Raw genomic sequence first — 27862 nt, forward strand, 5'->3', positions numbered from 1 at the left:
CTCTTCTAAAGCCAAAGAGGTCCCTTGTGAGCTCTTGCAAACCACAGTTATTCAGCTGCCTATCAACTCAGCCAACTCTGGGTAGACTTATTTTTTTATGGCAAAAAACCCTGACAACTTTGCTACTCAAAGACCAGCATCTTGCCAAATGGGAAACACATTATCTAGAAGGAAAAGTAAATACAATTCGTTATCCAAAAACAGTGGCCTAGTGTGTTCTCTGAAATACATATATTGTTTTATATATATATATATATATCTACACATATATATGTATTTTCCTTCTTTCCTTCCTCTTTTCCCCCTCCAAATGCAGATGTCTACTTTGTTAAATTTCAGCCTGAATTGCTAAAACTCAGCAAAAAGATAAGTATCCAAAACCAGTCTCATGGTGGGAACGATGAGCCCTAACAATCCTGCCTTTATTAGAAATATACCTAAAATTGAGCTCCAATGTTACCACCTGCTCATGTAAGGCGAATTTTAAAATGTTCTGACAACTACTTTAAATCCAAAGACTGAGTGCTGAAATTATCTTTGTAACTACTGAAATAATTTTGGTACTACAATACTTCTTAGAGCATATGGCAAAAAACCTTGATAAAGATTCCTGTCTGGTTATTTATTCTGGTCTGTGTTTGGACAGTGTAGCCTCTTCCTGTCTATACTTACATCGAAATAAAACAAACCAAACCCATAAACCACTAACCTTCCCTGGATACAACTTCCTAAGTAACGAAACTCAGCTCCTATTGGATGGGCACCTTTTAAGGACTTTATTTCAAAATCCCTTTCCCTCTTTTCTCTTCACAGGTGTAATGAACCATTATGGTGCACCCCATAATTCCAATTCATAATAAATCCTGGGAGGCACTTTGGTGGTGGTGGCAGTGATGGGGTAAGTTCTGTTTGCACCCACAAGCTGTAACATGGTAACATTCCCACCAATTCCCACCAGCATGCAAGTAAGCTCTGATTTTATTTTTTTTTTTTAAACAAGTGAAGTTTAGGGATTCATGATGGTGACACCAGCGATGTTCTTTGACATGACAACCTCTCCTTAACTGGAGCAAAGCTAAGAAACAAAACTAAACAAACCAGTTTTTCCCCCCACAGGCTTCTCCTGCTCCATGCGGTCACTAACACACCAGCCTGGTTCAGAGACCAGCAACGCTGGAGACCTTGAGCACCTCCACCCCACTAAAGCAAGTGATCTTCTCTCAGTGCTCGACAAATGACACAGAGAAGACGTGAGACCATATTAATTGTCCAAGTAAAGATCTTAAGCTTACAGCTGTTAAAACAAGAGCGTAATTTCACAATCACTTTTAATAAGCAGTGCTATCTTGCAGCCTTTCGGCACTCTGCTCCTCTCACCACCTGCTCCCACCTCCACCAACCAGAGAAGACCTTCCTTTTTACCTCTGCCAGTGATGCCACCAGAGACACTTCTTAAACTACAGTGCAAGAGTGGTCTCTCAATTGCAATAAAATGGTGGGTTTGTGGGGTTGGTTGGTTTGTTTGTTTTGGGGAGTGTTTATGTTTGCTTTTCTTTTTGTTTGTTTGTTTTTTAAAGTTGCCTCGACTTGTTGGATTGTGATTTTAACAAGCTATATTAATTTTTTGTGAGACATCTTTTAATTTTTACAGCTCAGGAACTGGACTTTGCATTGCAGATGCCTTACAAAACCATACTGAAATTCATAATATCTTTAAGAACACCCTGTAGTTACAAACAGATTACATCAAAAGTGTTATGTACAGGTCAGTAGATTTTGTCATAAGATTATACTGCACATGCTTTTTTGAGGTTAAAAATAACAAATTCTCACAAAACCTGCAACAAAATTGTTTTTAGTCCTACAAGAAAGCTCTGTAGACTGAACCACAAAGGAACAAATTCATACCTGGAATAAGTGGTAGGATGAAATCCAACTGAAGCCAAGCAAGCTGGTACCCTATACCCTATTGCTACTGGCTCCAGAAATTAAAATTAACATATTTCAAACTGACCTTTCAAATCAGGGCCTGAGGTCACGGAGGGCCACATACTCAAAGGAGCTGAGTGTGTGTATCACATGAATGATTTTAATTCGGGAGGAAACCATCCAATTTTATAGCGTTATTGACAAGATGCAGTAAAAGGTAAAGAATAACAGTCTGAAAGCTGCATTTGCCTTTCTGTGCAAGCATGAGGCAGTTCCCAGAAGCAAGATGAGAAGCAGAGAACTACATTTCTGTTAAAACAAAGAGGTTCTCTGCTTGGGAGGCTCAACAGAGTCTCGCTGCCCAGGCAGATGATCTGCAATACTCCTACAGACAGGACTAACTGCACACTGCGTGTTTGACTCAGGCCCTCAGATCACTTCCACGCTGCCTATCATTTTTTTTTTAAATAATAAAAATAAATAGAATAAGCACATAAAGTGTGCTTTGGAGGAAAGCCAGTTGTAGCAAAAGTTGCTTTGTCTGCGAGTCCAAAAATACAACCTAATTCACTCACAAGAGAAACTATTCATGGACAGAAAGAACACTGCATAATCTGTAGGTCTTTGCAAGGTTCCACCCCCCTGCCCCAAGACTCCCTTCTTCCTAGAAACAGCATGAGCCAGACAGAGCTTTTTGCCCCCCTACCAGTCTTGAATATTTTAGGTCTTGTATGAGTGAATCGTAAAGAGCTGTGACACAAAGTTCAGTTTAACCAACCGCCAAACAGGAAAGCACTCATTACTCGTTTAAAAGCATCCTTTGTGCAAATGGCTACAGCAGAGCATGATGAATTAAAAAAGAAAGAAAAAAAAAAATCCCACACAGGCAACATGACTGGAGTCCATCTATGCACAGTGCAAACTGCAGGCAGACACTACTGCCTCCTTTATCTGCTTTCTCAGCCCGACCTTGTTGGTCTCCCAGACGTGAGGCTGTGTACCATATTTATAAAAACAGAATGCAGGGGCAGGCATTGACTTGCACTAGAACGTCAGCGAAACCCCCACTTTTCCTTCGCCTGCAAGCCTTTAGCGCTGACGTGAAATCCGAGTCTTTTGAACATGACATTTGAAAAGTCTGCCCAAGGAGAGGTACACCAATTAATATTTGTTAATGGGGACAGTTACAGCAGCAGACAAGAGCTCCAAGAGCTCAGTTTACCACATGCTGCACAATTACAGGGGATGCAAATTACTTACACTCTGCACTGGTATCAGGGCAAGCAACAGCAACACAGCGCTGCCCTTCTTCACAGCGCAGAGTTCAGGTGGCCATTTAAACCTATTGCTTTCTTTAACAGTGAAGCATCTTGAGGTGTGCCGAGTCCTGGCTTAAAAGATTTCAGATCAGTCAACCTTAATTTAATATCCAGAAATATGTAACTGAACACACGACAGAGGTAAACCAGTAGAGTTCTTTGAAGGGGTCAATGAAGACAAGCCTGAAGTGGAGCTTGTTCGTGTAACTCAGCTGCCCTTTGAAGAGCCTTGGACAACCCCTGGCAATAGGCTCAAGAAACTCAAGTAGTCATGGGATCCACGGCAAACAGCACTGTCATTTGCTTGGAACTGTGTAACAAAGACAAACAGAATCAACAGTTCTCACTGTGACAAACAATTAACGTGTGAGGGGATCGAAATCGCATCAAAAATGAAAGGTGTTTCATGTATTCCTCCAGCCTCTGGAAAAAGAGTTTGAAAGTAAAGACGACAAAACTTGCAGACAGCGCATTTCTGGGTTAGAAAAGGATAAGATGGGGAAGGAACAAAGAAGTGTATGGCTACATTTTGTTTTGATGAATATGACCATTTGCTCCAGTTTAAAACAGGACTGGGTTCTAGACCTGTACAGCCTTTCACTATAAGAGCATGGCAACGAAATGGCAATAATACCTTAATTATTGCTATTGAAGTCAAAGGCTCACTATTCAACGGAACATTATATATAGTTTCGGTTTCTCTGACTTAAAAAGCTAAGCAAATCATTAAAAGACTGAGAGATAAGCATATGTGACAGAAGAAACACAAAGACACCTGAATGAGTAAACAGTAAAAAAATTATATTATTGGTAAAAGGAGGAATATAGCAACGTCAAGCTTCATGGAAAACATACACTTGACAGAACAGGTTTCAAAATTATATTACTACTATTCAGAAATGAATACATGTTTTTTACCACTGCTAGTTTTCTCCTTCACACAGCTCAAACAGTCAAGTCCATTGAAATCCCTATCACAAATATTTATTAAGTCAAAATCAGAGTGGAACTCAAAATTAAGCATTTATATGTACACATGCTCACTGACATTAGAAAAGACAAGTGACATAAACGGACACTAAACACGAGCTCTTGTCCTCAGAAGCATAGCAAGTTTCATGCATTTGTCACATGTGACATCTAAGATCAAAAGTGGAAGAAAAAGAAAAGTCATCTTCTGAAATGTAGGATACTGACTTCAAAAAAGACCCAGCAATTATTCTTACCTAATGATTCTATTCAGTGTTTACGTCCACAATGAAAGCAACACATATAAACTTCTTGTATTGGTTAAAAAGGCAACAGGCTTAGCTAAAAAGCTGAAAAATCAGCATTATGTGGGCACGAGGACTTGACTGGGCCACTTCACCACTGCGGCTCCCGGAGGAGGATACAGCAGGTGCAGAGCTACCCCTGTGCTTCACTCTGGACAGCCAAGCACGTTATCGAAGAGCGAATCCTGTAGTAAATTTGCTCAAGAGTTTTCCCAGCTCAGCTGGGATTTCGCTACCTTCTCCCAGCAATCTTACACACTATTGCTGTGTCAAAATTGTGTTAAATCAGGCCAGTGGAACTATGTTTCTATCTTCCTAGCAACGGATGCTAAGGTGTATAGTAAATTGCCTTCTGATGTCTTATTTACAGTACACTATTTCCTCCTAATACCTTAAGAAGAAGTGTAAATACACAAGCAGCAGCAACAAATCAGGTTAAAACCAGTCAATGAGAATGCAGTCTAGAACTGTGTTTGTATCATAAATCCTTGCCTTATGTTATCAATGTGGGAATCAAGCTCTGACAAGCAACTACAAAAAGGCCTTCTTAAGATTCCTCATTTATTCTCCTTAATCTTAGAATTGCCTGTTCTAAAACACACTATGAAAATTGGAAACTATTGTGAATCAATGTTCATTAACATCAAGGGTTGGGGAAGAAAGAGAAATCAAGTGCAGGTAGCAAATAATGAGAATCCCATTCATGTTTTAGAGGTGTATTTGTTCATAACTAGATGTGGTAAAAGTACCAGACAAAGAAAAGGAAGAAAAATATCAGATTCATAATAGTAGGCAATGTTTTCAAAGATGATCTTCTCTAAAGAAAAAATAACCTCCTAGACTTCACAATTGAGGATAAAATAGAAATCAAATAACTCCCTGAGAGGGAAACTACTCCTCTCCACTGCATACACGAGGGGGGATCTCCTACCCCTTCCAATCTTCTGGCACACTCCTGGTAACTTTTTTTTTTTAAATAAAATATATGTAAATCAACAATATATGGTGTAACTCCTTTTGGATTTCTTGCTATAAAGTAGCTGCCTATACACTTCCAGCTGCCATTTCACTGTAATTTAATGCTAATTCCTTCATGTTTATATTTGATGCTTTTAATACCATTGTTTTCCAAGACATTTCAAAAACGTATTTACCTCAGTGAGTCTGTAGTGGTGAAATTAAATTAAACAAAACAAAAACAGTTGCATGAGCCTCTCTGCTGTGGAGACTGATGAGAGCATTTACAACACAAATTCGCAACACTCCTGAAGCATATTAGTAAGCAATATACAAGCCACTAGTACAAAAAGGATAGAATTACAAACAGATAGAAACTAAAATTACAAGTTGATTAAAGATACTCCTCCATTGATAGGGAAAGGAACGGTATAGAATGTACCTATTCACGTCTGTCATAAACCGGCTAAGACTACCGGTGTCAAGATTTATCGAGTCTTGTTCCAAAACATGCCTCTGCTTACACGATTTTACTGTTCACATCTGTCCTAACTATTATATACCTTTTTATTTAAAGAAAAAGAACATACAGGTCTAGAGATACTGAGGTAGCAAATGCAGACTGATGGGTACAGCTGTCACGCAGGGAAGTCACAGAATCACAGAATCGACTGGGTTGGAAAAGACCTCAGAGATCATCGAGTCCAACCCTTGGTCCAACTCTAGTCCGTTTACTAGATCATGGCACTAAGTGCCATGTCCAATCTCAGTTTAAAAACCTCTAGGGACAGCGAGTCCACTACCTCCCTGGGCAGGCCATTCCAATGCCTGACCACTCCCTCTGCAAAGAATTTCTTTCTAATATCCAGCCTAAATTTCCCCTGGCAGAGTTTAAGCCCATGCCCCCTTGTCCTATTGCTAACTGCCTGGGAGAAGAGACCAATCCCCACCTGTCTATAACTTCCCTTCAGGTAGTTATAGAGAGTGATGAGGTCACCTCTAAGCCTCCTCTTCTCTAGACTAAACAACCCCAGCTCCCTCAGCCTCTCCTCATAGGTCTTATAGGTCTTATAGGTCTTAGGTCCACCAGCCCATCTGCGTGCGCACACAGACCTACCACAACATGGGGCAGCTCCAGCCCCCTGCAAGAGAGAAGTCCTGAAAACTTGTTCTTGAACTCGAAACAAAATCCTGGCATCACTTTAGACTTCAGTTCTTCAAAGGTTTTGTTATCTGAACTTTTCAAGCAAGTCATAAACACTCTGGCCAAGTACAAGCATGTAAAGCAAAAAGCACATCTGAAGGTCAGTAATGCTCTTAGACACTTGATTTTCCCCTCAGCTGTACCTAATGTCTTCCTTAACTTAGGCAGATCTTATTGTCTACCAGGCTTTCTGTATTGGCATTTTGTTATTCCTGTATTCATGGACTTCAGCTACCCTGCGTATGGCTCTGCGTGTTTTAACTGTTTATTTGGCTGTCTTTATTCTGGAATCGGATTATTAACAGCACCTTCAGTTAAGCAGTCCAAAGAGACCACACAACCACTTTTCTGCTCGCAGACCCCATCTTTCTGCAGAGAGAAAAGACATTATCTTCTGAAAAAGCAAGAGACTGAGTAATTTCGGTGAGGCCGTGCGGGGACCAGGACTGCTAGGCTGGCCACTTGCGCACAGCAGGGCCCAGTCTGGAGCGCGCTTCACCTCACCTGAGCTTCTTGTACAACTGCAACTGCAAGGCTTTCTTTTGAACTTATAGAATCACAGAATCATTTTGGTTGGAAGAGACCCTCAGGATCATCGAGTCCAACCATAACCTGACCTAAGTCTAGCACTAAACCACGTCCCTAAGAACCTAGTCTAAACGCCTTTTAAACCACTCCAGGGATGGTGACTCCACCACTTCCCTGGGCAGCCTGTTCCAATGCCTGACAGCTCTTTCCGGGAAGAGTTTTTTCCTTATATCCAATCTAAACCACCCCTCATGCAACTTGAAGCCATTTCCTCTCGTCCCATCACTTGCTGCTTGAGAGAAGAGACCAGCACCCTCCATGCTACAACCTCCTTTCATGTAGTTGCAGACAGTGATAAGGTCTCCCCTCAGCCTCCGTTTCTCCAGGCTAAACAGCCCCAGTTCCCTCAGCTGCTTCTCACAAGACTCGTGCTCCAGACCCCTCACCAGCTTTGTCACCTCCTCTGAACTCTCTCTAGTACCTCGATGTCTTTCTTATGATCTCCCACTTTTTCTGTTCCAATGAAAACAGAAACTTAACACTCATTAACAGAAATAAAAGAATTCAGTTTATGATAAGCATCTGAATTTTGTAGTTATTAAAACCAAAACAAATTACTGATTTGTTTTTACTCTGAATTGTTATTTCTAGTAACCAGCATGCAGATGAAAACTTGATTCGTGTTCAAATGGAGAAACTACCTGCAGCAAAATAAGCAAAGTAACTTGCCTTGTGGTTCCCTGCCCACACGTGCACAGCGCGCAGGAACGGGTCAGAACTGACACGGGTCACATCCCTGAGCCCAGCACACTGCTCTGCAAACTGCTCCAAACCAGGATCAATTCTACCCCCACCACGGGTAACCAGGTGGTCAACCACTGGATTATCCATTATTTTATGTCTTAGTTTCACTTAACTGTAACATCAACAGTCCATTACTGCTGGATCAACAAGATATTTTAAAAGGCTAAACATGATATTCCAGACAAGCGATTACTACACTTAAATTGCCAGAATATGGAGAGAGGTTGTCCCATGTTATTGTTATTTGATCCAAATACTGGTTTATTTGTCAAAACCTAAAAGATAAGTAAAGAAAAAAAAGATCACATTTCTACAGAAGCAAATCAACACTGGAAAAAGAACACTAGCAGCTATGTTTATCTTGGAACAGATCTTCCAAATACAGTTAAAGACCATTTGGCTGGAAAAAATGGACCACATCAATTTTGGTGTAAAAGGCATAACTGCAGAATCACATTTATGCATTTTAATTCATTTACAAAAAGCTCACAGATGTGGTTTAGACAGGAGTTGCTCAAGTTGCAAATATGCCTCGCTTTAGCAAGTCCCAGCTTCTTTCCAAAGTGTAGGTCACTGCATGGAAGATAAAAAACACACACACACACACACAACCCAAAAACACCAACAAAAACCAAGCAGCCTTGGGAACATATGAAATCCAGTTTTCACTCAGAGCCTGAGTTGAGTATTTTTATACTGAAACCAGGCTGAACTGCTTCTTCAGAAAATTATCAAAGGAAACGCAGCTGAGGTTGCTGAAAGAGCAAGAGGGGTTGGGATGCATTTTAGTCAATAGTTTGAGCAACTACAAATCCAGTGAAGAACACGGAAGATGTTGCTGTTAATAAAGTCAAGCACGCTTATTGAGTTCATAATTTCTTTGATAGTTCTTTGAACCTGAAACTCAATATGAAACTCAGGGTGGGATCAAGCCTCTCTGGACCAAAATCTCTGAATTACGTACCGGTCTGCATCAGACCGAGCCTAAAAACACCTCTCAAGGAGTAAAGCTCTGTTTATGCATGTCCATAATGCCAAGAAGACTCTCATGAACGAGTGCGTAACATTTTGGTGCACTACAACTGCTTACCAAGCTTTAGAGGCCAGCCTTTTTTTTTTTTTTTCCTACAGAATCTGTAGACTAGGCAGGTTTACTGTTCTTCATGGATGATCCATAACGCAAAGACAAATGATGCTATGGTGAAGAGGGAGATAACTGAAGAATATCCAGGAGAGAGCCTTCAGAAACAAATTCACTGAAACACGTGCCCCAACTAACCTCATAAGCTACCAGTAAATTTTCATGCCAACTACACTGACTAACTAAAGGCACAAGCTGAGTTTGGATACACAGTACGAGATGCCAACAGAGTGTTATCCAGAAAACAGCACTAGTGGAAATTTCACATAAGCATCAAGAGTCGTAGCTACTTTCAGGAGTATGTTTCTTGACTCTTCAACTCCTTGTGACCATTTCAACTGACACTCTCCCAGCACAGTCATCTTCCAAAAGTTTGATATATATGTGCCTATTGCAAATACAGTTTGTATCAGCAAATAGAAGTGATCTTGCTAGTTTATAGCTCATACTAATTCCTTGAGTGAAACAAGCTGCATCAGCAAAATGCCATTTTTGTTGTAGAACTATACCTACCCCAGCACTTTTGCCTGTATTGTGAGTTGTAAAAAAGCACAGTCCTCAACAACATTTCCATGCTGACACAAGTTTTATGTGTAGGTCTCACTTCAGGTGATCTCACCGTCACTCCACAAAACTCCTTATTGTTGTAGCTTAACACCTTTTCTCCATGTTTCAGATAAATCACTGAAACCAAGTGACAAACTGTCTCCCAAACAGTACATGCCTTTCACATCACGCAAAACCAAAGTTCAGTGCATAGTAGGTAAATTTTCAGAGCTCAGATTACAAAAAGGGAAGCACATGCAGCTCTGTGGGAAAATGTAATGGGGCTGTACAAAGCAGGCAGAACTTACCAGTCTGATGGCTAATTTAGAGCAGCCAGAGTTTAACTTAAATGTAAAATGTTAGTAATTCCATAACTACCAAATAGATGTTATTTTAGTAACTTTTTCTTCTCCTCTCTTTTTTCTCTTTTCCCTGCTTACTTACAGTACTGCCAAACCAGAACACTGGTCTCTTCTATTTCATACAAAGGCAGAGCTATCTTCCATCTTTTAAGAGAAAAATTACCATCAATGGAGGAAATCTGATTATGGATTATTTTGCTGCCTGAGTCAATACTGGTACATATAGATATTACTACTCATGCAGTATATAACAGAATCTCCAATCTCTAGCATAATTAGGAAGAAAAAGGGGAGCTAAGGACAGGCCAGAAATATCTTAATCATCAGTAAAATCTGTAGCAGAAGCTTCTGGAGAGAGTCACTTAGATTTTTTTTCCCCTAGGGTCCTTGATTCATGCAAAACTGATCTCAAAACAGATTAGGCAAACAATGAAAATACATATGGGAAAACTCAACTGTGGACTTCAGCTTTAGACAGTGACAACTGGTAAAAATTTTCAAAAATGCCTTAGTCTGTTAACAATCCAAAGTCCTCTGAAGACGACTTTGGAAAAAATTGCCAAATACTATGAGTGAAACTTTACCACAGCTTGAAATGGCATAAATTAGAAGGGTGGCTTATGGTGATTCCACTGATACCAAGAATACCAAGAGCCACAACTAGCCTCCAGTTTAAGGCTACAAGCGCTATTTAAAGTGAAGTTTTTGAAAAATTATTGGCTATTTGACATGCTTTGTGGAGATCATCAGAGACATTTCAGTGTAAAGACAATGAATAATAAATATTAGTTTCACACTAAGACATTAACTTTCATACTGCAGTCTGAGAGACATTTTGACAAGGTACTAAACAAAGGCAGGCATAGAAGCAACATGAGGGGAAAGTGCCACTATACATTAAACACTGAGTTGAAAATAGGCAGAAATGAGCTGCAGAGGAAATACCTGAGCTACTACTTAGGACTCCACTAAAACAAGAAATCTTTAATTCACCTACAGTAATATTTTACAATCAGGCTCTGCCTCATTCAAATAAATTCCATCATTTCAATCTGCTTTGGGTCACCTTGACACATTTTGCAATTTGTACATCTTTAAACTGATTAAATAGCTGGAAAACCAAATGTGTATTTCAAGTAAAGTATCTGTCACCCAGTATGTTGGATGACTGAGGGAATCTCTCAGTGTTCATATGGGTTTGGCACATGTGCTCTGGAGAAACAGTTACAACTGAGGAGGAGGAAGCTCAGGGTAGACACACTGGTAACAGAAACCATCACAACTGGGAATCAACACTGAGGATTAAACAGCCCAAACATTGACAGAGGTCCCATTTTCCACTGAGGTGCATCAGCTTTGCTTGACTTGACACTAAGAACACAGAGAATCAGGACTGATGAATCAGGCACTGTGGAAAGCTGCTTGCTTGGCTGCATAAACTGCTTTTTCCTTGCTGTTTAATAAAAAAATCAATTAAAAAACTAGGTATCTGAGGTCTTTGTGATCCAGCTAAATAAACAGTTTACAGTACTGAAAGGAAGGAAGAATTCATTGCTCCCCATTTTTTTCAAGCTATTACCATGGTTTTGCCATAAAAACAGAAATAACCAACAGTTCAGGTACTTCCTCTTAGGACAGCTACACAACCTTTAAAACATCCATTTCCCAGCAGTCAGAAAGAATCCCAAATTTTCACCAATAGCCAGCTGCTGCCTGGGAGGGGTCTTCTCCTCCTCCCCCGCTAACCAATTAATTCTAATCTCCTTTGAACCCTTCCAAAACGCTGCGGACAATTTTATTCCAAAAGAAAACTGTCGATGACATGTCTGTCACTCATACCCCAAGACAAGCACAGAAAACAGTGTAATGTCTGGCTTACTACCACAAGCTCATCATTTTTGCATCTGCTAGCAACAGCTGATGAGATCATTCACTAGACTATCATGAAGTAAAAATATTAACCGTCAATATACTCAAGCTCTCGGATCAGAAGGGATGGCCCATCTCAGGACACTCTTCAGGGCTGCCTGATGATTTGATTCCTACATCTCCACCTCGTCTTGCTTAGTGCAGAGATGGTCCTGGGAGATTCTTGGATTTGTACGTCAAAGAAAAGACAAGCACACCTGCAACTGCAGGAAGATCAGGATTTTGGGGCATTCCAGCTCAGAATTTAGTGCAGAGTGCAATTGCTCTAAAAAATGAAACAGGAATTACTTTTACTGGAGAATGGGTATTTGTCTATTTGTCCTCCTTGGTCAGAGGCCAATTTGTCCCAGTGTCTATCCCAATTAATGTCACCTCAGACAACACAAACCCTTTTATTTTTAATTAGTTAAGTTTATTTTTGATGCTAATGTCTACACACAGTTCAGTAGCAGGGACCATATTTTCTTCGACTGTGCTTGATTACACTATATGAGAACAATGGAGATGTAAAAAAACCCCTCTGTTACAGAATGTCTTTTCCTTGCAAATAAAATTATTGCAGTGCACTTCCCTCTGTCATTTACACGCAAGATCTCAAACAAGACATATTTTCAACAGCAAGATTTTACTAGCTTTCTTCTCTGTCTTCACCTTACATCAACCCTGCTGGTGGTAAGAAACTGAGTCAGCATAGCACTGCTTCAGAAGCCAAAGTCGGATCACCCTTTCACTAAAAAAAGCAGCGTTAACAACTTGTAATAATGTGAAGCCAACAGCTCAGATGCAACAGCCTCCCAAAGACAGGACACTGCTCTAAGGTGGGACCCGGGCTCGGTAAGGGGACTTGTCACACTCGGCTACAGGCTGCCTGGGTCACGGTCAAATCGCCTCTTCTGCTGCACGGTTCAATTTCCATTGGATACGGCACATGTAGTATCGCTCAGTTCAGAAACATTACAGAATCTCTCACGGTGCTAATGACTACCAGGCACTATGCTATAACCACAGGGAGACCACCAAGGTGCTACAAAACTGCTTTCAGCATTTCCACAGGTAAATGAAAACTAACTAACAAAAGGTAAACCATCTCACATCTCTAGTGTAATTAATCCTCTACTCAGGATAAATCACAGAGACAGTAAATATGAGTCACTGCAGCATTGCTGCCCTTCCCACACTTGCTCTGCAGAGGACACTCGGTTCAGCACCTTCTGAGCACTGCGTTGAGCCCAACCTCCCAAAGCCAAGCCTGACGTTCCCTGCTGACTGGAGTCAGCCCTGCTGCACACCGCCTGGCTCACGCACATTACAAAGTGTCCTTATTCCCCTACTTAGGGGAACAAGTTCCCACACAAGTATCCGCAGAGTTTCATCTTCAAGTGCAAGACAGAGAAAAGAAGCCAAAAAAGACATCTGGGACAGAGATGAGGAAACTCCATGTTTTGCCTCATGAAGATGCTGAGGAAACTAAGTGTGTTTTTTGTTGGTGATGGTGTTATTTTTGTTTGGGTTTTTTGGTTGGTCGGTTGTCCTGTTGTTTTGGGTTTTGTTTGTTTTTGTTTTCCCTCCTCCCCCCAGTTTTTAGAGTATTAATAGGAAGTAAAAACCAAGCAAGAAAAAACACTTCAACCAGGTCAAATGTGTGTTGAAGTGGAGGTAAGAAGCCACTTAAAGCTCTCACAGGATTATAAGCCTCTTTGACAGGTCTGATAATTTTAAAGGCCTAATTCCATTACAGTATCTGTCAGCCTGCAAGGGTACATTTTACTAACCATAGGCCACCAGGTCATGATAGATGTTGACATAAAACACTGAAGGTTAAGTAGATGGAAGACCATAAAACATTTCAAGCTGTACTGTGCCAACAATGTTAACCAGCAACCATGGCGCTGTCTGAGAGGATAAAGAAAAACCCTTGGGTCTTCCCACCCGGGAGCAGGACGGCAGGAGATGTCCCGCGTCTCAGGTCGGGCAACCCACGCTCACAGCGATGAGCATCTAAGCCAACAGTTACAACAATTTAGGGACACAAAATAATTTTGCCTTAAATCCCCCACAAAACTTACTCAAGAACAGTGGCGCAATCACTGCAGGCGGCAACGCATCCTTCAGTTCTGCCTGGGAGTGTTTGTGCAATACACTGATGCAGTTGCAACTCTAGCATATGATTTTGATTGCTCACTCCTTAAAGGTGTCTAGATACCATCACAACGGCCACAATCACAGTTACCCTTATTCCAGTCATTAAATATAAACCCTAACATTACACATTCCCAACTAGTTAACAGACACAGATCACCACCTGTGCACGTGGAAAAGACTCAAAAGCTCCTCCGCATGCTCTCTTCTGTAAGACACTATTAGAATAATCACAAATAAATTTCAGGTTTTAATTTTTTTTAAAAGAGCTCCTCTGAGTGACATCTGTCTGGATAATAAATTGCCAACACCACAAACAATTAAATTAAAAGCTGTTCAATATGTAAGGAGGAGGGAGTTGACTACTGACCAGATCTGACATACAAATAGCTTGCTAATTTGTCAGCAAGCCAAAATAAATGGAATGGGCTGGCTACAGGTGCAGGTAAATGCCTCCGAAATAGACATCAATAAATCATTTAGCTCTCTGTAACATTTTAAATTACAGTCATTTAACAAGAAGGACATTTTTGCCTTTGCAACAAGATTCGTGAGCGCTTCAAGTGAGCTGCTTTAAGTCAACACTTAAGATGGGATTTTAAAACTTCCTTTTTCTGATCTCTTGTAATCTACTCGTTACTTAGCAGCAATTATAAACTGTATGTGCTGTTCTGCTTATTGCAAAACACATAATCCAAGATTATGGGGTATTACATACTAATGATCAACTAACTCTCCAAGTCTAAAACTCAATGAAAGAATAAATCCCCCCTGATATTTTTTGTAGATGGAGAGACAAAGACGCAGCTTGATGAATGTCAGGCAAGTCAGAAGGCTAACATCCTACTCCCATTAAGAGTAGAAGTCTCTATATGGACGGGTGAAAACAATCAGTCATTGTGTACTAAATGTGTTCCTTACAAGTAAAATCACTTGGTCCCCATAATTCTCCATCTCAAAAACTTCTTCGAAAAGCCAGCCACTGTCTCTCTTGACTTTCTGCTCAAACATCATCTGCTGGGCCCTTTTTCTACAAAAACAATACAAGGAGCCACAAATAATAACAGACAGAAGCTTAATTGCATGTTCAAAAGGTCACCCTCCTATTAAAACCAGAAACACAAACACATATTTTTCAAAGAGCTTGAAGGTACATTCACAAGCCATAAAGTCATTTAGTAAAAAGATTAAAATCTCTGGCTTCTAATGGTCTAAGAGCATAGAAAAGCTTACATGAATGTTGCTGGTTTTAACCTGACTCTAATGCACCTTTTGTCTAATGAAGTCTATTTCTTGACAGACACAAATTACTTCAGATAAGTCACTTTAAGGACCCTCCAAGTGAATCGGCCAATTAAGAAATTACAGTATTTTCACCCTAAGGAATAGTTAGAAAACATATATAGCCACTTGGAAAGCTGACTGGAACAGGACAATTTAACAGTGTTTGTCTGTGTGCAAGAAAACAACATGGTTTAGACATTTCTCCCAGACTAATCTTTCAATTGCCTTATTGCTAGAAAAGCGGTAGGAATGCATACGGATGAAAACGTATGTAGTAACACGATGGGTTGGTGCTTACTCGCAAAAATGTGCCATTTTATTACACCTAGGATACGAGGAGTTTTCACACGCTTACAAGCAACCACGACAGCCAGGCACACTGCCAAACACGCGTTACAAACCAGAGCAAATGGCCAAATCTGGACAGAACACCCGTCACAGAGCCAAAGTTCACTACGGTTATTACCAAACTTAGCGGAAAACACAAAGACTGCGACACAACCCTGTGGCACATCTGTCTGAGCGGGAAGGCTGGAGTTAAAACTATTGACAGCAACAAAACGAGAACACTGAGAAATATCTGCAGTAGACCCCGCTAACAGAACCAGGGAGACCTACAAGCTGCTCAAGGCAGTCAAATAACAGCCTGTGATCAATAGAAGCAAATACTGCTGGCAGATCAAGCAGGATCAAGACTACATAAGCCACCGCAATCTGTATGAATAACTAAATCATGACAGGCTCCTCTGAAAGCTGTGGTGTCAGGGCGATACTTGAAAAGCTCAACTTGCCTAAACAGTTGGACAGTGTCGGTACATAAGAAAGTAAAAGTAAAAATTCTGTTAACACCCTCCTTTCGAGTCTGGCTAGAATACGGATAAGTAAGTGGCAAAAAAAACCCAGTTTGTTTTTTTTTTTCTTTTCCTACTACTTACTAATGAAGAAATAAGGTTGTTAACAAAAAGTTAAATATATTTAAATCACTAGGATAAACAACTGGCTGGTTAGCAAAGCTAATTGAGTGCTGGAGAGAGTCATATGACAATCTCCTACTAGCTTTCTTTGATACCTTCTTGGGCTTGAATGAGGAAAGATACCCAAGGATAAGTAAAGGAGTGATTTTTAGGAGCATCCCAGGTTGCCCTAGTTCTGCTTCTGCTGAACCTCTACTTCATGTGTAACCCAGTTATGTTAGAATGATCTTGAAAATCAAGTACAAATAGTTTTAAACATAAGAAAGAAGGAATCCATCCAGGTTCTCTAACATATTCCAACAGCATTCTAACCAGCTCCTGTTTACCAACAGTTGTGGGGTTTTGCCACTTTCCTGGATGTCAACAGAGATGAGAGTCCAGCTTGCCCACCTCCTGAAACTGAAGGGATTTAAAGGGTACTGAGGAGGTACAAACAACACCAACCACTAACAACAACATTCAGTTAGAGGATTAGAAGGTGATAAACTGATGAGAGCTGTACTTCTGTTATGATAAACAAGAATAATTAGGAGCTTAGCTGAGTGTCTGAACATTTTATTGGTATCAATAAAAACAACTAAGATTTTTTTTTTCTTTCCTGGAAGAGGTAAAATTGCCATTGGTTGCACTGGATTATTGTCAACAGAATGAGCCCCAACAAGCTAAGAATCAGGATTAATAACGCACTCCAGAGAATGCAAGACATTTGAGAATGATCCACGTCAAGAACTGGAAAAATGTATAGTATTTACTATAGGTAGGCTGAGAGGCAGCCTTCCACTCCACTGAACTAATCACTGTCCCAGAGTCACTCATTTTATAACTATACCTTGTCTTGATTTCAAGGAGAAAATTCTTCAGGGAACTTCCAATTGAAAATGGGGAAAATAACGTATCTGTGATTTTTCTGGAGTTCCTTTGTCTCCTTACTAAATCCTCAGTCAAAGAGCCTACACACGTGCCAGACTGGCTGGCTGCTTTCTCATTGATGACGAACGGATACGCACTCTTCACTGTGCCTTAAAAGCTATTGCTGCTCTGCTTTATTGCACATCGGTGTACCTCTGATAATTACTGAAACATCCATTTCATTTGAAGGCTAGCTCATCCTTTTACATTTTGATTTAAAAGGTTTTTTTCAGTAACTTCAAATTGTTCCGATATGTAAGTTGTTAATTTTTAGTTACTTCTTGAACAACTGTTTTATATACCTAAACATCCTTTTGATGAAGTGTTTTAGAAGCAGGTACACCTGAAGGAATGTTTGTCCCTATCCTGCCATTAGAAGAGTGAAGAGATAGTAACGCAATATATTTTTTTACAGTCTGTTAACTTTTAGCTATTTTTATAAGGATCTGCTTGTTTTGGTCTCTCCAAAGAAACAAGCGGTAACTCCACTCTACAGTGAAACAGATGTCCTGCCAGCGCTTTTCACAGAACCTTCTGGTTTCTTCTGGAAAGGTGGTGTAAGGAAAACCACCACAGCAAACTCCAGAAAATTTAGAGGACAGGCAGCGGGGTCATTTGTTACAGCAACATTTTTCAAAACCTCCAGGATATGTCTATTTGCAGCAGCATATGCCGCACCCTACAAGGTACTGAAGGTAGTGAAACCCAGCTCTCCACGTGGCCCAGCCAGGCATCTGTTAGATCACCCGGCTCTTGCTTGGATAGCTTGGAACTGCGACACAGCAATAGTGGAGCAACACTGGGAGGAAACCACTTTTCCCCACTTGGTTTTTTGCCTTGAGCAAAAGCCTTGCTGTCCAGCTCCTCACAAGCAGCTTCATGGCGGTCTGTTCACAGCAGCTGCGTCTGCTCGTTCCATCCCGACAAAACAGAAGTTCCACTCGCAAGAGCAGCCCCAGAGGAAGGTATTTCCTGTGGCAGTCTCTGTTCTCAAAATGAGAGGAACAAAACCAGAGAGCATCTTCACCAAATCCCTGGAACATCATTTAGCAATGTTCCAAACAGCAAGGTTTCGGTTTGTTTTCCCCTGGTTAGCTCCTTCACTGTTTAATATAATGTTCTGTCTTTTATTTTGTTGTGAGAGAAAAAAGAAATTAGAATTGTAAAATCTGACAGAGTGACAGTTTCCTGTTGGCTACACTCTAGTAAGATTTTCTGTTGCTGTTGATCAGTAATATCCTTTTTGCTGGTGTCCTGGTCATGAGAAAGTAGCTTTGCGTTGTCACAGCCCCAGTGCCAACTGAGGACAACACGGAAACTTCCGTGTCCTCAGCTTACCCTGGGCCATAGAAAAACACTGTTCTCTTGTCACAGTTATACGTCTTGTAATTGGGGGGCTTGGGGGAGCTGGATTCAGAGACCCTCTTAATCTAACTTCAATACCACCTTTATGGCAACAGAAGGCCTGTTTTGCCAGACCCTTCCCTCTAAATTACCTTGCTGTAATTAAACAGTACCTGTTACTACAACAAATTGTTTATTAATTGACCCTAAAGTATCCTCTACCATTCTCTCGTTGTCAGTTTGCATGCTTTTCTGTTTTGCTCTGTAACCAACAGCTGTCCCCTGTGCACTACATTGGGACACGCATTCTTGGGTGTTCTGGAGCATCCAGCACAAGGGTTCCAGGACTAAAGGCTATTTTCGGCACAAGTAATACCAATAAGAGTGCACGCTTTTCACTCAAGTATGAACACTGCAACATTTCTGCCAGGACAGAGACACTGACACGCAGAGATTTGACATCTGTACCCACCCTACTACAACCTACACCAGATTAAAGGCTTAAGACTAAGTTTCAAACCTCTCTTATGATCAGTATTTTCAACTGCTACCGTGAAACTGTATCTTGCACATTCAGATGACTTTTTTACTAGTGAAATGTCACTGTACTTGCAGATGTATTTCCCCAGAGGTTTTCTGATGGCTCCTCCAGAAAGGAGTAAAAGTGGGGTGGGTGGGAATCAAGTTAATGTTTAATTTTAATCAAAATTTGAACCACAAATTCAAAACTGAACCTTTGGTAACACTCTTCTTTTGGCTTAAACTGAAGCATTACTGACTGAGTTCTTCTGAAGTAAATTTAAATAAAACCAAACTTTTGTTCTCAAGTTCTACTGCACTTTAACTGCCATCTAGATTAAGTGCTAAGCAAAAAGAGGAACAAAATCCTGCTAAGCAGAGCAGTGACAGTATGAAGGAAACATGCTTTTGCTCGACTGAGAGGAGCTTCTACTTTTATGCATGATTAGCTGCTGATAATTACTTTCTTTACCAATCTAATCATAATAAAGTTCTAATTTGGGGAAAAATTAAAGGAAATATTGGATAAGGTAGAGCAATTTGAGTTAGATCTTAATTTTATGTACTTTTATTTCCAGGTAGTGTCTCAGCCACTCTAATTGTTTGTCTTAGTTCACCTCAGACTAATAACCCAGCTATCTTAACCTGGCTGAAACATTACTTCCTAAAAGAAACTGTCTCCACAGTCACTTTTCCTTCCAAAATCTACAGATCTGCACAACAAACATCATGCTCCTGCAGTTTTATAAGCCAAGATAACTTGCTGTCATAAATGGGGGTTCCAATTGGCCAGTTCATGCCATTGGATCTGCCTACAGCATGTACTTCACGAAAAGCTGGCAGATACAAAGAGATTTTCAGCCAGATCTCATCACGAGCTCACCTGGACTCAGGCAAAGTAGTCTGTATGATTTAAGTCAATGTTTGTTTTGACAGTGGGTTCAGTGGACAGAGGATCACTGACAATGCTTTAAGCAAAGTCTATTTCACTTCATGCACTGATGTTACTGATGGAGAGCTGCCATCTACAATAGCCAGTCTCTTCCCCCAACAAATGATGCTGTCAATGTCTGATTTGCGAACACTGGAGCTGTACAGATTCATTGCATTGCCTTTTTGCTGTACATTAATATATGTTATGTTATTCATTTTAATGTATTATTTGCTTTAATTCAAGTAGCTAAACCAAAAAATAAAGCAACAACCCAAATTCCAGTCTAGCATCACTTGTTTGAAACTTTCTGAAAATTCCATGAAACATGTACAAATTAAATAAGCTTTTTACACAAGCAAAGAGATACACAAGACACTTGCTACTACTCAACACAAGGGGCAAAAAACTTGACACCCTCCATAGCCGAGACTGCCACCGACACTAAGAGCTCCTTGGGATCGTCTTTGAAACCACTTGCCACAGATGTGAGTTCTGCATGGCAAGGTCTTTATAAAGACAGCAAAAATGAAATGGTGGCAGCAGTACTGTCATTGCTGTTTGCAGAACAGCACGTCACGTTTTGACAGTGCCACACAGGCTAAAGTTGGAGAAAACGCCACCGGTAACCACCGTTGCCTTTTGGGTTTATGACTGCAGATACAATAAGCAAGAGTCTTGCAGGAAAAATAAATAAATAAAATAAATGAAACCGTTCACCCCCTGAAATAAGAATATGGTAAAGCCCGGGTACATCAGCAAGCCGCGCATTTCCTCCTCGCAGCCCCAGCGCTGGCCGGGGGCGGCCCGGGGGAGGGCACGGCGGCTGCACCCAAAATCCGCCCCGGGCCGCGGGGGTCCCGCCCGCCGCCCCCGCTGACAGCGGCCCTGCCTGCCCACAATGCACCGCGCCGCCCCCCCGCACGCACACTCGGTGCCGGGAGGCCGGGGCGAGCGCACACTCACTCACACACACACACACACGTATGGCCCCCTCCCCGCCCAGAAACCAACTTACCCACAAGTTACATTTCATTCACCAGCCCCGTCCTCCTGTGCTCCCCCTCCTCCGCTCGCCTGCCTCTCTCCGGCTGCAGAAAAAGGCCACATATGTCTGCAAACAGTTCTAGGCAGGAACCAGCCCGTGCAGAACAAAGACAGCCGGGGTTGCCTTCATCTCCGCACAAGGCAGCCAGTAGCTATTTTCAAGCTTGTTCGCTCTCCCCCCTCTGAGGGCACCCTGCTCTGTTTCTCCCTCTCTCTCTCTCTCCTCTTTGCCTGTCCAGCTACCGCACAACACACATCAATTATTCATTGCTTGTCTCCCGGTTTCCAGGCAAAACCAATCACAGATGGAGTCTTGCTAATGGGCTCATGCCGTACTTGCCAACAGGCTATTTGTGCTCAAGCTACAACCCTCCAGAGACAATAAAGAGAATCAGGTTAAGCCTTAAAACTTCACACGTACGCGAACAGACCTAAACCAGCAATATACATGTACGCATCCCTATGACATTGCTTAGGAGTACGTCTTCGGCATACAGCATGGCAGAAGGCTGCTTTAAATCTTCTGAAAGGGTTTTAAGGAAATCAAACACTCAGAAAAATCTCACCTCAGCTGCATGTTACTGATATGGATGGCTTTCTTTTCTGTCTCTAGTGATCCATCTCTGGCTTTCCCGTTACACCTCTCCCTCCTCCTCTCATACTCATGCACGCACACGCACACACACACGCAGCCACTTTGCCAGAAGGAAGAGAGAGAGAGAGAGAGAGAAAGAGAGGAGGAAAAAAAAAACCACCCAGGCAGCTCACATTTCAAACTTGCAAGGAGGGGTGGTGCTTAAAACGCCAGGACAAAGCCTCTGTCCCTGGCATCCAGCCAAAATACTAAAATAAATCCCCTCGATCAATTAATTGGAAGCAACACTAGTTCGTGTCCGCGTAACAAACCATTAAGAGCACCGGGGCTGAAAAGTCTTTAGATTTGGGAAACCTTACACACTTGTTTCCCCCCCTCCCTGTTTGCTGAATGCTGTTGACTAAATCCATCAAACTAGTCATGCTAATTAGCGTCCAGGGCAGCTTCGCCGGCGGAGCAGATCCCGGGGCGGGCGGCCCCGCGGCCGGGACTTTCCTTCCGGACCGGCCGCCGCCCCGCAAGGGGCAGGAGGTACCGGCGGGGTCCGGCGGGCCGGGCCGGGACCGGGGGAGGTCCCTGCGGGCCGGTTCTGTCCGTGGTGCCGCGGGCGCGGCGACACACGGCGTTCCACCGCTGCCGAGGGGAAACTGAGGCACGCAAGGCGGGGGACGGTGGGTTGCCGGCTGGGATCAATGTCGCCAGCGGGACGGCCTTGCTTGGGTTGTTTGGGGTTTTCTAAGAGTTCGGATCTTCACCTCTGCCGGCCGCCCATTGCCCCTGACAGCAACACCTTTTCCCACGCCACTCCGAGTTCAGCACTGCCCATGAGAGAGTTCTGAACAAGTGTCACCCACCAAACTGTGCCACAACGCAGCTTTGGTGGACAGCGCCAAAGGAGGAAAAAAACCCAAACAAAACAGGAAGCTGATGTGACAATTTTTTTGCTCCCTCTCAGAAGGAAAACTGTCAGTTGAAGCTGCGGGCAGGCGAGCACCAGCCTTTTCCTGCAGGCTCCTGCGGTGCCGAGCCGCTTCCTTCCCGCACACCCTGCACAAAGGCGCCGCGGCTCTTAAAGGCGCACCCGGCCCTGCTGCAGGGAAGCCAGCCGGCAGGTTCCAGCCCAAAACCAAACCAACCAACAACAAAACAAATTAAAAAATACCGGCTCTCCAGCAAAATTCCTTTCATCAAAAAAAAAGGCCTCAGCTTCCCTTGCAGACACTTACAGTCACTTAACCGTGATTCATAAACACCTTAACAGAGAGAGTCTGCAACATGACAGATTGGAGCAGCAAACTATCACAGATATCAAAGAGCAGCTCTTCTCTGAAAAATGATTCCACAAAAAAGCATTGTCAGGTTTCATGTTCATTTTTTTTTCCCCAGGGAATCCATCCACTTCAAACAAGCAAAAGGTACGCGTGCTTTTCGCCTAACTTTCCACTCCTGAAGCGCGAGCTCAAGGTCAGCCTGTCAGACAGGGTTATTGCTTTCTCTCCTCAGCCACCAGCACTGCAAACCAAACCCGCTGCCCAGGGAGGTTGTGGAGTCTCCTTCTCTGCAGACATTCAAAACTCACCTGGACACCTCCCTGTGTAACCTCATCTGGGTGTTCCTGCTCCAGCAGGGGGATTGGACTGGATGATCTTTCTAAGTCTCTTCCAATCCCTGACATCCTGTAATCCTGCAGTCTCAGAGCTGCACAAGCCTGACCAAAGGAAGAATTCTTATAACACGGCTGCTACAGGTGGTACAAAACCCAGCGCTGGGCTGGTATTCACAACACATAGTCTGTACAGCATGGGCAAGCCTTCAGCCAGGACCTCGGACACTGAGAACATGCTCCTCCACAAAATGTAGTTTCCATTGCAGTTGATCAAATTTTGAGATTCAGTGACACAAAAGTACAGAACCTCACACAACTGTTTTTTTTTTTTTCTCTTTTGGAGTGGGCAGATGCTTTAAGAAGCTGTAAATTATACAGCTAGCCTAGCGGAATAGATAATGGCAAGCATGAGTTTCGGAGGACTGGCAAAGCAATAACAGAAGTATGTTGGCAATCCCAAACAAGGACCAAATTCCCTACTAATGTGACTGTACCGAGTTCAGATTTTGGTGGGTGTGAATGAAATTTATAATTGACTATAACTCTACATAAACTCTAGACAGATACAGAATGTAGATTTCTGTGCTTGTTTCAGGTTTTATTGCATTTTCAAAATTTTCACACAGTCTGTAAACTATCATTGTCTTATTTCGTATTTAGAAAAAAACGCACCAAGCAGCAACAAGAACGTATCAGGCAGTTGCGAGGTCCCAAACATTGAGATTGACTCCTTCCTCATACAAGCCTCGATTAAATCTTATTTTCTAAGGGAAAAATAATTTTATTACTTCTGTATAGAAAACTCATGTTTCCCAGTATCTTATGTTTTCCTGCCTAACTACCATCAGGAGGATTGCCTTTTTCCTCCCTCTGCAATTAAATGCTCTTGCTAGTGTAACAGTGTAAGTTTCTCTTTTAAGCTGCCTGTCTTTTCAGCGGAAGTGGTTTAGAGTAGACAAATCACTTATCTAAAAATTATGTACTTACTTCTCCTTTGACAAATCTTCAGCAGGTTTCTAATCCCATCCTGCCACTTGAAATATCACTTTCTGTGATGACATTTGAGTCACAGTTGTCAGAAGCATCAGGCTCTGTAGTTAAATGGATTAAATCACACTTCATAGCATGTAGTATTTTGAAGGAGGAGTGGTTTATCATTTGTAGAAATTAATCATAACAGTTTTTTCTCTAGGGCAAATTCCCAATCATTTTTACAGATTACAATGTTTAAGCCCCACTGACAGCAGTATGTCAAATTACATCACAGGGAAGGTTATCTCAGGCAGTGATCACTATTAGCAAGACTCGCTGAGGCATCTACCCCTGGGAGAAGCGGGTCCGTACTGGGAAGCACCTTTTAAATGAGGGGTGGGGAGCAGCTCTTTGGCCGTGCTTGGGGGCTGGGGCATCGCTCAGTCCTACGGGGGGGGAAAGAGGAGATGCTTGTTTGGGCCACCTCTAGCTGATTAAGGAGTTGAAAGATTTTCAAAGTCCCATTTACCTTGAAACAGGAGGCAGCGTTTGTCCGTTTAACATCTGCTGCCAATGCCAAGCAATATTACTGATCAGAATCCTCCCAAATCTCAATCCTGTCAGTCACCACCTGGCACAGAAATTAAATCACCACCAGCACATCCATATGGTACTGCTCATTGCTCTCCATGCCAAGATGCTTCTCTCTCAAGCAGTGTATTTTTCAAAAGTCACCAGTCCATCCTTAGGACATGATGGCGCAACAGACTTCCATGCCCATGGAACACTGATTTTTATGGTGATAATGATGTAGACAGATTTGTATGTTCAGGTGCCTTCGATTGCTCAACATAAATGGCACAATGCTTATCTTCAACTAGGTTCAAGGGAGGTAACCTTTGGGTGTGATTCTTGTTTCTCTCCCTCCCTGCTCCTCTTTTGTGGTGTTACAAAAATGAACCAAATACATTGACACCTGTAATAAAGACACAGGCCACCAAGAGGAAAAGGAGGAAAGGCTGCAGAGAGGTGGAGATCAAATCCCCCATTTGGACGCTTCAGTGTCAAGTAGACTGTACAAGAGGGGGACATCATCATGTTCTACTGTAATTTCATTATGAGAGGTGCACAGAGCAGAGAGGTTGTTTAGAGAAAGAAAACATAACGGGTAAGGAAATTCTCTTCAAGTAGCTGTAATACCAGTTACTGCCCATTGAGTCATAACCCTTTAGCAATGCAAATTTTCTGTGACCAAAGATTTAAAGGTGTATCTTGGGGACCAATCTTTATTCACCAGAGTTTTGCTGCACTGCTGAACACAGCAGGGTATTTCCTTACAACATTTGTCTAGAGCAGGTTATTTGCCCAAGAATTACTTCCCTGGATATGTATATATTTTACTATTGATTCAAAGGATTCAAAAAACCCTTTAGAAGGCTTACAATTACCTAGCAGAGATACACAAAATACATGGATCGGTGGCCTTGTGGATTTTTCCTAATGTTTCACAGTAGGTTGAGTCAGCTGAAACTGTTATAAATCACAGGGCTGTCTCCCAGTCAGAAACCAACCATGTACTTGGGAAAAAAAATCCTTTGACTCTGCATCAAGTGTCTTCCATGCATAACTCATTTTCTGAGAATCAAACCAACTCCATCCAGAGAGAGGTGTGAGAGGAAAATCCAGTGTAAAAAAGCACAGTAAAAAAGACTCTTCTATGTGGTTTAGTTTTGTGTCGTTTAAGTCAAAGATTACTACACAGCAGAGATCACTATGACTAAAGTACTTACCCTTGGGTCCTGTTTTTTGTCAAGGTTTATAAAACAAAGGTAGGAAAGTTACAAAATGTAATACCACAGCATTTCCTTTTCTCCTGCTGCCCATGACCCCTGATCACACATGCCCTTGGTAGCTCAATGTTTTGACAGACCCTCTGATCTCGACTACACACCTGGGAACATCCAATGCTCTTTTGGATGCGCACAACAATTGGGTCAAAACCTTCTGAAAGAGACTTACACCCTATTTATCTTTGAAGACCACAGAAATGCTCGTGTTCCTGCTACCTGATTATGAAAAATTGTTCCTTCAAACCTATGTAGAGGCTCAGGACAGACTTGTAGGCACTGAAATGAAAAACACCTCTGTCAATTGCCATAGCCTTAAATCAGTCTAGTTAGATGCAATGTGGCAATTTTCTAATCTCTACTTCCTCTCCTCTTCTCTCCCTTTCCTTTTTCATTTCCTTTCTCCTTTCCCTTTACCACGTAAAGGAAAACAAACAAACCAACATCTATAAAATTACAACAAAATATGCCCCCCTCCATAATTACACAGTGAAGCCACATTCATCATGTCCATACCTCTGGTTTTATTCGCAGCTATTCTTTTACAGAAAACTGAGAAGCAAAAATAACCAAACCATGCAGAAATAAAGAATGAAGTACACTAAGGAAAAATCACATCTGTAATATGGGATGACAGTCAGAATAGAGGCTTTACAGAACAACAACAAAAAAAAACAAACAAAAAACAAAACAAAACAAACAATCACTGTACAATGAGGGCACCAGTTCAGAGTTGCCTCCAGCACTGTTCCACCTGTAGAAGAGCTGTCCCCTCCCACCCCAACTTGTCCATCAGGCAATTCTAGAGACAGATGGAACACACCCCACCTGTGATGCTCTGCCCTTCTTTTACCTTATCTATTTTGCTACAAATACTAATGAATGTTTTTAAAACTGCTTTTCATGACATGGGAGCTGTATTGATTTTCCAAAGTTTAGACAGGTCTTAACTATTAAACACTTCCATTCAAACTCCTTGGTAAACTTGAGTGTGGCACAAATGTCTTCAGTGCTCATCTGCACTTCTAGAGCCTCTTTTGGCACCTGGGCTAGAGTTCAGGATATCTCTTCTAGCAAATCAGAAATAGAAATTACCTGAAGCTCTTTCCATACTGAATCCATTTTTTCAGCATGATCAAATGGATTTCTAAAACATCCATATTTTTTGCTAACTCCTGATTAAATTTTTTTATGCCATGTCTTGCAAACTGCCCAATTTTCCTCATATAGTGGAGATATTTTAAGCCTGTTAATGCATTGGGAGAATATCTGATCAACTGTTTCTTGAGATTTCAAACTAATCTTTTAGAATTCATATGTTCTGCAAAGGACTGAAAACCCTGTTATATATGAAGCAAGACTTTCAAATGCAATGAGGATTACTATCTCTAAGAAAGTTTTACTGTGCACTTTAATAAAACATGTTTTTCTGCTGCTTTTTGAAATGCTCAAGATTATATCCTCAGTCAAAATATTTGTTTTTATAATACTTTGTAGCTGAGGCCTCACCTCTGACAAGCTGTGGGTTAATTACCGCTAAGCTTCCTCTCTCCCTGGCTCAACTGTTCCAGGGGATAAGGAGGCAGCTCTGAAGACAGCAACCTAATCAGCTCCCACTGAAAGAAGGCAGAGAACTAGCGGAACAGTGGCTTGAGAGACTCTGTAGGAATAAAGGGACGCAAAAGAGTAAATGAAACTGAAG

General features: G+C 41.8%; 1 protein-coding gene and 1 long non-coding RNA gene across 30 annotated transcripts in view; one reads left to right on the forward strand and one right to left on the reverse strand.

The window, feature by feature from the left end:
* The window catches only part of ZMIZ1 (zinc finger MIZ-type containing 1), a 346742-nt gene that overhangs the window by 73156 nt on the left and 245724 nt on the right, over positions 1-27862 (reverse strand). For 5 of the 29 annotated variants that reach the window (XM_065067725.1, XM_065067722.1, XM_065067716.1 and 2 more), the window contains exon 1: positions 21707-22037. The exons of 18 other annotated variants lie outside the window; for them this stretch is intronic. The gene's annotated coding sequence lies outside the window, so the exon portion shown is untranslated. Of the gene's footprint in view, positions 1-21111; positions 21664-21706; positions 22038-27862 lie in introns of those variants that run through there. 6 more of the 29 variants (XM_065067721.1, XM_065067715.1, XM_065067718.1 and 3 more) reach the window with 3 other exon arrangements.
* Positions 22025-27671, forward strand: LOC135579779 (uncharacterized). The gene is made up of 3 exons (XR_010473541.1): positions 22025-22266; positions 23122-23150; positions 23239-27671. It is a non-coding gene; the product is annotated as an uncharacterized LOC135579779 (long non-coding RNA).

This window comes from Columba livia, chromosome 6 (genome assembly GCF_036013475.1).
Source record: "Columba livia isolate bColLiv1 breed racing homer chromosome 6, bColLiv1.pat.W.v2, whole genome shotgun sequence".
In the NCBI taxonomy this organism is placed as follows: Eukaryota; Metazoa; Chordata; class Aves; order Columbiformes; family Columbidae; genus Columba; species Columba livia.